The sequence below is a fragment of the Gambusia affinis genome, linkage group LG09 (genome assembly GCF_019740435.1).
Source record: "Gambusia affinis linkage group LG09, SWU_Gaff_1.0, whole genome shotgun sequence".
Lineage (NCBI taxonomy): Eukaryota > Metazoa > Chordata > Actinopteri > Cyprinodontiformes > Poeciliidae > Gambusia > Gambusia affinis.
This window is the reverse complement of record NC_057876.1, coordinates 21,989,803-21,998,509: the sequence shown is the minus strand read 5'-3', so window position 1 is coordinate 21,998,509 and position 8,707 is coordinate 21,989,803.

The window sequence follows — 8,707 nt, the reverse complement described above, 5'->3', positions numbered from 1 at the left end:
AGCTAATAAAATACTTTACTTTCACCATTCACAAGCAATTTCCTGCAAAAGTAGCAATGTTTCCAGCTTATTGTTCATTTCATGGAGCAAAATCTAATGTTAAGACACCCACATGTAAACAATTAAAACATAACTGATGTACTGTATGTTTCAATGGAGAAACTTGCTCCAGGCTACCAGCTAAATTAGAAGAGAGAATGCACCTTTGACACCTCGTTCTTACAGTTGGCCGACAAAATGAGCGGTCTGAAATCCTCAGGGTGCAGATCTGATGCTGCTGATGCTTTGTGCTCTCCCCTCTTTTTACACATTTATCTTCATCTTCCGAACGGCTGCTGGCTCTGGCCCTGACGCCAGCTCCTTTTCGCGTGTTTGATGATTAAATACGTTTTGATTTGTCAGGCCATGTTGTAAACTTCCTGTGTGGTTGCACCATCAGTTCTGTGTTCCACACCGGCGCTCCCCAAAGGAGTTGCATGAACACCATTATTATCCCTGCAAATTAGCCCAGTTAACCTGCCCCTGCTCCAGCTCACTCTTTGTTAACCCCTCATTTTTCACCGTGTCTGGATTCAGGACCAAAGGATAGTGTGACCCTCCGCTCTACCCTCCTCCCCTGCAGATCCTAACCTCTGTGAATATTAAGCAGCGCAGAGAGCAGGAATGCCTTGGCTAAATTGGCAGCAGATGTTGGTGAGGGGGATTTGGTTTTGAGGTGTTTTGTCTGCAAACTTGAGCTGTAAAACATCGAAGGCCTGACAGGTCTTCTGCTGAATCTCTAAGGTGAAATGGCACAAAGTCAATATGCAGCTTTAGTAAGTCAATGGACAGTCAACTGTCTGCTGGTCTCTCTGATGATGACTTTTGCACAGAGATGTACAGAGTTCCCAAAATTTTACTCAAATTACCACTGCAACATATTTTTACTCAAGTAAAAGTAAAAAGTAGCCATCCAAGAATTACTCAAATAAGAGTAAAAAAGTATTTGGTATAAAGTATACTCAAGTGCTGACTAACTGAACAAATTATCAATCATTTCAAATTTTAAAACTACATAACTAGAGGAACCAAAACATAAAATTAAGTGGAAATGTTGATTTTTTTAAGAATGAAAATTACAATAATTCAGATAAGTAACAAAAAAACAGGCTTTTTTTTCTCCCAAATATAAAAAAAAATATGAAACTTCAAGAAAAACTGCAGGTCTGTATCTGTGTCTAGTGAATTTTTGCTAAAACATTTTTGTTCTTCATACGGAGGGTAGAAAATCCAGAAATTTTACTGAACTAAGAGTAGCAATACTTCATAATAAATATACTCAAGTAAAAGTAAAAAGTACAACGTAGTAAAAATACTCCTAAATATACATAATTTCAAAATAGTTACTCAAGAAAATCTAATTGAGTACATGTAACTACCTACTACCAAACTCTGCTTTTTCAGAGCCGTTTCAAATTATGTTCTTAAATTGCAATGCTTCAGAAATGTTTTTGAAATATTTGAGGCCTAAAAATTATCCACAATTACAGCAAAATGTTAACAAATATTTGAACCCAAGGTTAGATAATATGGCTGAAAAAACGTATCACAATACAAGAGTTTCATATCAGCTAATATCAAAAATAATTGGTTAGTTTTTGGTTTCAAATATCTGAAATATTGCCCAACTGGTGACATCCCCTTTTTCATCCACAGTTTCGTCTGCAATAGAACTTTCTCCTTTCACTTCAAGCCGGTGTTTTCATTTTTAAGCAGCTGTTGTGCAAACTATTTCATAACATATACAACAAACAGAGGATTTCAACCCGCTGCACGTCATCAACTTAATATAAATTGGCTGCAACGATAAGTTTGTTAATTTCTTTATAACATCCGAAACTTATCATATAATTAACAGGTGAAGCCAAACGACAGAACAGGAAACAGCAACGAAGGTTAACGACGAATAAAAAACAGAACAACTCACCTGCATATCACATTGCCGCAAATACAGCCTCCATGTCTCCAATAGTTTTGTTGTTGTTATTGTGTTGTTGTTTTATCCCTTAACTGAACTCTACAAACTATCAACATTTCGTCTTCTTCTTGAAAATTTTTATTGGCGGTTGGCAAAAAAAACGTTAGGCAGCCATTCCCGCCACCAACCGGTAAGGAGTTGCCATTTCGCCTGCCAAATTTGTTTACTCTAAATTCCCCTACGGTATCGCGGGATTTTACGGGATTTCCTGTCTGGAATCTGATATACCTACACATTTTTATTTTTATCATTACGTGTGAGGTCTCTCAGGTTCTGAAAAATTTTATTTTACTGTGTGAACTAGGCATTATCCAACAGGTTGTTGCGAGGTAACCAAAGACTGAGCGAGTTAGTCGATGCCAGCAACCTTGTTTAGCTAGTCATGAGAGGTTGAGATTTTCCTCTGCCTACGTCCCCCAGAATGCTGTGCGGTTCTGACTATTCTACTGGACGTTTTATCTATTGATATTGATCAAATGTTTATCGCAATATATATCGTTATTGATCTACTGTCCAGCCGTATTTGAACCGTTCCAAATTTCTACATTTTTATGTAGTTTTTGTAACTCTTACATTTCAAATCTTAAGACAGTTATATGAGCCAAAGATAAGCCAGATACAGAGAAGACTAATTACCTCATAAATCCAATAACATCTTGGAGACAAAAATTACCTGACAATAAATCACATCATTTTCATTTTTATTATCTGTCCTTGAATTTCTTTATATCTGGGTATGCTGTGCTGTTTTTGAAATATTTTAACTAAATTAAATTTTTTTTATTTTTTTTTATTCTACATTAGAATAAAAAAGATTAACAGTTGGTTCAGTCAAAGGGTACAGATATGTTTTTCACAGATGAGTATGCTGGTTATTTTTACCCTGTTGAGTGAAATCATCATTTAAAAATGTTTAATAATCAGTTGCATGTAATTGTGCCAAAACAGCAACAAAATATTTTTTCACAGCACTGGTCTTTGATGATGTCCTTTACGTGACACCACAAGATTTCTCTCAATAATCCACACATCGTGGCTAAAATGTGGAAAACATGCTAGCTTCTAATTAGATTATACATTGATGGTGTTAAAATATACTTTTAGAAAAACTACATCTGGTCTGTGAATGGAAAATGTTGCTTACCTGCCTGTCATGTCAGTTTGAGCTGAAGCAGGCCTGAGACGTCGGGTATCTGGGTGGAAAAAGATGAATGACTGGTGCAAAAGGAAAATGATTTCGTATTTTCTTCCAAAGTCTAAACCAGCTATTGCTCCAGGCCACGACTCCCGACATAAACTGTGACACATGTGATTTCTTTTTTTACATTCCCGGCCCCTATTATGAAAGTTTGGACTACTGGTGTTCTGGTTCCAAGTCCTCAGAGGCAAAGCAAGAGGAGCTGGTTGTGGGCCAAAATTAATCAACATATCGCAACAGGAAAGAATGTTTTGATTAGCCTTGTCTTGATGTATTTATTGAATGAGTTTAAAGCAAATCTTTGAAAGAAAAATGTAAATTGGGCACTTTTTGTGGCAAAGCAAATAAACTAAAAGTGTGTGGTAGCATTAAACCAATGTTTTTCATCAATGTGCATCAAAAAAGAAGAGTCATCGAGTACAAAGAGCATAGAGCGCTTTTGATATTCTTGTTTTCCCCACAGTTGCACCACAACTATGAGCCTTTTGGCTTAATTTTTCAAGATGCTTTGAACTCTCCATCCACAGTGGTTTGGCTTAGGATTAATCCCATTTTCATTTTCTTACAAATTATTTTGACCCCTCAACAAACTACAGCTTTTAGGACCAAACAGCAGCTAGCAACATGCTAAACAACCAAGCTAGTGTGAGTGTTAGCTAGCACTAGCTTGCTAAAACAAAAAAATATGAAGAAAAAAACAACAGAACTATCTGTCTTTTGCCTTTTATCAACATTTACTGTGTTACTTTATCTTGAAATTTTACAGTGCATCCCCGGTGATCATAGGCTTTAGGAACCAGAACCGCTTGTGAATAGCTAAAATACTTGAGATCCCTCTAACTACGCTTACGCCGGCCTTTAAATTAACATCAAATGCACTAATATACAAAGTGGACACTGTTTTAGCACCACTGTAGAACATCTATGGTCTTCTTTACAGCCAATCAGCGCCAAGAAAAATAAAAGGAGCTCCTGGATTGGCTGCTGTGCAACTTCAAGTCAATAGAGTCTCAAGAAGAATTGTGTCGTGGTTCTTCAGTTTCCCAAGCTGCATTATCCTTAAATATTTTACATTTGCACAACATAAAAGTCAGTGAATCACCACTGCTCTGTTAGCATTTCTTTAAATAAGAGATTCCTCTTTTGGAAATTACTTCTCAGACTTCTTAGCAGTTGGTAGCAATGTTGCCTTGCAGCTAGAAGGCCCTGGGTTTGAGTTTTCCATTCTTCATTGAGTTTGTATGTTGCATTTTTGCCTGACTGTGAGGTTAACCGGTCTCTTTTCCTTTAGACAACCAACTTTTAAAAAGCACCATAAATGTAATGGTAAATTAATTCCTGATCAATTAAATAAATAAAAAACATTTGTTTAACTTGCCATGAACCATTAAGAACTACAGACATTAAATGTCTTCCTCTCTGTGTATCTACGGTAACCCAGAGAGGACAAATCAAAGACATGGACAACAATGGGCCTTTCACGTTTTATGTGGACCACATAGTTTGTGCTTCACATTTTAAGAGAGAAGATGAAGAAAGGGAGAAAAGAAGGCTTCATTTGTTTGCAAACTCTAATGTCACCACTGGAGGGCAATTCATTGTTTTATTTCATTAAATAAAGAATTTCTCTGAGATAAAGAAAAAAAAATGTGAAAAAAAGTTTTCCCATCTTTCCTTCTATAAGAATCAAACACTTTATGCTTGAAATGCATTTCCTCACAAAACTGGATGCAATCTATCAACAAAAAAACTCCAGAGAATCCATCAGTTTAAGTGCTTTGCAGGAATTACGTAATATTATTTTGCCTTCTTGAGAAGAAACCACTACACAGCCAGGAGATATGTTCCTATATGTACTAAGCAAAGTCCTAAAGCAGCTCATTTACTGACGAGGTGAAGCTTAACATGAGCGCTACATCTAAGGGTGGCCAAGATCCACGCAGGCCATCTGCCAAGAATCCAATTCAGCAAGTGGTTGGATCTGTGTAAGCCTTAAGCTGAAAATAGAGTCGCTGTGCTTAAAAAGATGCTAACATCCCTTAATGGGTATGAAAGCCGCCGCAGGAGAATACAAATCCTGCCTGTTTTCTCCTGCCTCCCAGACTTTTATCCCCCTCTGTCCAGCATGCCTTGTGAAGTTGATTAACTGAACTATTTGGGACAAAAGGGGAAAACATTTAACAGGTTTGATGTGACTGACCCACTGTGTGAGACTCGCAGGAACTTAAAGGTGAATTATCATGCTTCCTTAAACAGATTAGGATGGATCCATGGACTATTCAAAACATGTTCAATACATTTCTTGCTCAAAATCTTTCTTAAATAATGAGATTTTAGTCTAGTCTGTTCTGTCTATTTTGATCTCTTTTCAGAAGGAGTTGTTTTAGGGCCTCGTCACCTTAAATCCAGATAAATGTGAAAATTACTGAAAACAGATGCTTAATTGTACAAGTGTAAATCTTTGAATAGTAGAAGTGGAGCCTCCTGCGCAGCCAACAAGATTGCAGAAAGTGGTTTCTGAATGGTAAGTTAATAACAAAACACTCATCTTCAGAGTGTAGAAACTAATCATATTTACTTGAGTAACATTTTGGAGAAAATGTACTTTTAGGATTACTTTTACAATGCTGTACTTTTTACTTTTACTTGAGTAATATTTTTATAAAGTATTGTTTCTCTTACTTGAGTAAAATTTCTGGATATTCTACCCACTGTGAGTAACTTCACTGATTGAAGAAAAAACTAAAATGATCAGATACAAGCACAACTACAAACTGGTTGTTTTCACACATATTTGTTGTTTTTAGTGACTTGGAGAAGTACTGCCTGAATGTGTTATTTTGTAATCATGGTATTAATTAGCATTAATTTTTTTAAATTTTACTCTTTAAAATACCAGAATTTGTACATAAGTTAACATTTTTATCTGTCCTGATGAAAATATTAAATCACATGCTCTGATCAGTTACACAACATTTGAGTAGCTGCTTAACCAGATTCTTTCCTCTCTCACTTGAGTGATTTCTTGGACAGTCACTTTTTTCTTTTACTTGAGTAAAAAATATGTTGAAGTAGTGGCGTTCTTACTAGAGTACAATTTTAGAGTACTTTACACTCCTCTGTGCAGCACATAAGGCGGTAAAACTAGCTGACCAATCATGCTGGGGCTCTGCTTGGGTTGCTAGGTAACGAGGGCTGGGCTTGGCTGGGGTTGCTAGGGTAACGACGCAGCGCTCGTGGAATCTCACTATTTAAAAAAAACAACAACAAAAAAACAACAAATTTTCCAGCTGCCAAAAACCGCTGGGCGTTATTTTTAAGCACTTGGATTATTTTTAGTAGTTGAGACCCAAAATGAAAATACAAAAACATACATCTGGACTCATTCATAGATTTATCCATAGACAAACACATTTTTATGTTAAAATATTAGCATGTTATTTTATATGTGGGTCAAATTTATATTACTTATATACTTACTTATATTACTTACAGTATCACATTTATTAATATTAATATATATTGCGGTTATGTAGTAGCTACTAATATTTTAACACTTTGGATGGACTGGTTTGTGAACAGAAAACAATTTCTCCTTGATTTCTACATAAAAGGTGAATTTTGCATAATTGATCCCCTTTGAAAAAAGCCTATTTTCCTTTATCTCCTGACTAGACACAAAGAAAATAAAAAATGATGTAAGAGAAGCGGCGTAGACGAGGAGCCTGGTGTTGGTGGTGCCTGCCACCTGCTCGGGGACGGAGGCTGGAGGAGTTTGGGGTAAACGTGAGGTCGTTGCTGTCAGCAGTCTCTCAGTTATACAGGCCAAGTGGGAGAAATGAGGAGGCCAGAAACTGAAGCAGTGAGACGATGAGGGATATGAGGGCAGCACAGTCCCTGCCACTGCTTTCATTCAAACTGGCCAGGCTTGTAAACGCTGTGTGTGCTGTGTTATGTGTGTTTGTGTGTGTAAACATTCCTTCGAACAGTTTTCTCTCAGGACTCGTCTTGCGTGGCGCTCCCACAGTGGAAGGCTCTCTGTGACCCCTATAAACGGAGAGATGCCCACTTCCTTCCACCCTCAGGCATGCCAGTCCGTCCACTGGGGAATAGGGGCCCCTTAATTTATTATTTGTTCCCCTCTTGTTAAGGAAATACTTTCTCAATAGCTCTTTCTCCTTTGTATATTTTTACTGTTCTTATTTCTTCCTTGATCCAACCCTGTCCTCTCTTATTTATTTGCTTTCTAAACACCGGCTTGGTTCGCTACACTCAAGCTGCCAAGAAGAGACTTTAAAAAATGGCTTTTGTCCTTTGTGAAGACAGTGTTTATTTGCCTGAGTGAACCTGAAGGGCTGCGAGATCTTTTGTAGGGTTACCTATGCGTAGGTGACAACATGCTAGCTGACCTTGGTTAGCATTACCTCAGGCCTTAATCAGATTTCTGTGCTGCAGATTGAAGATATGTTGACAGATACAACGAGCTCACATGTCATAATTTATCAGCCCGGCCCTGTCACTCTTAATGTAAAGCCACGTGAACTTAACTGGATGTTATGAACGCAGCACATGTTGTGTGAAATGGCCTCTTTCATCAGAACCACGCCGACACATTCAATCTTTTTCCAACCCAAAGCACTCGCTCCAGTGTTTGTTAGCATTAGTCAGGTTTTGCCCCGCCTCCTGAAAACGAACATTTAAGAAAGGAAAACCTCTGGTCAGCCTCTCGGCTTTGAAAGTCTCGGCCTTCTTTAAGGATGGGAGGCGTTGAACCGCTGCCCTGGGTCACTCTGTGTCACCGACCATCTTTTAGGGGTTAATACACATTTTCCTCTGTTATCACAGATGTTTGATGTCAGCAAAAGAAAATGAGGAGTGCAGGGGTCACTACATAAATAAAAAAATAGAGGTTTTCCAAACCAACTCTTTAAAAACTGATATTTTTACTTCCATTAACAGCTCATTTAGGCCCATTTGCTTATCTTCCCATCATCTATCACAAACACAGTGGTACTTTTCGTCTTATTGTGCAGAAAATACATTTAGTAGTTCACATAATCAATTCTTTTAAAATTACAACTTTTCTTTAAATCTGGCTCCCTGAAGAGTAATCCTCCACACTTTGGTGGTTCACTTACTTTATCTCTGGTGCCACCGTGAGGTTTGAGTGAAATAAAAACAAATGTTGCATGAGTTACAGCCAGTTCTGACCGGTGAACAAAATGCAACAAATTAGAATCATAATTAAACTGTTTCCATGAATTATTCACTGGTGCACTGCAAAAACTCAAAATCCTACAAAGTACGTTCTTTCTAGTTTCTATAGGATTTATCTTGAATACTTGAATTAAGACAAAACTGACTTCGAATTAACTTTTCAGCTTTTAATATTGACGTAAAAGTACTCGTTCCACTGGCAGATTGTTTATTTAAAACCTTGGAACAATGTCTTCTTATAAGTGAAATAATCTGCCAGTGGAACAAGAACTTTT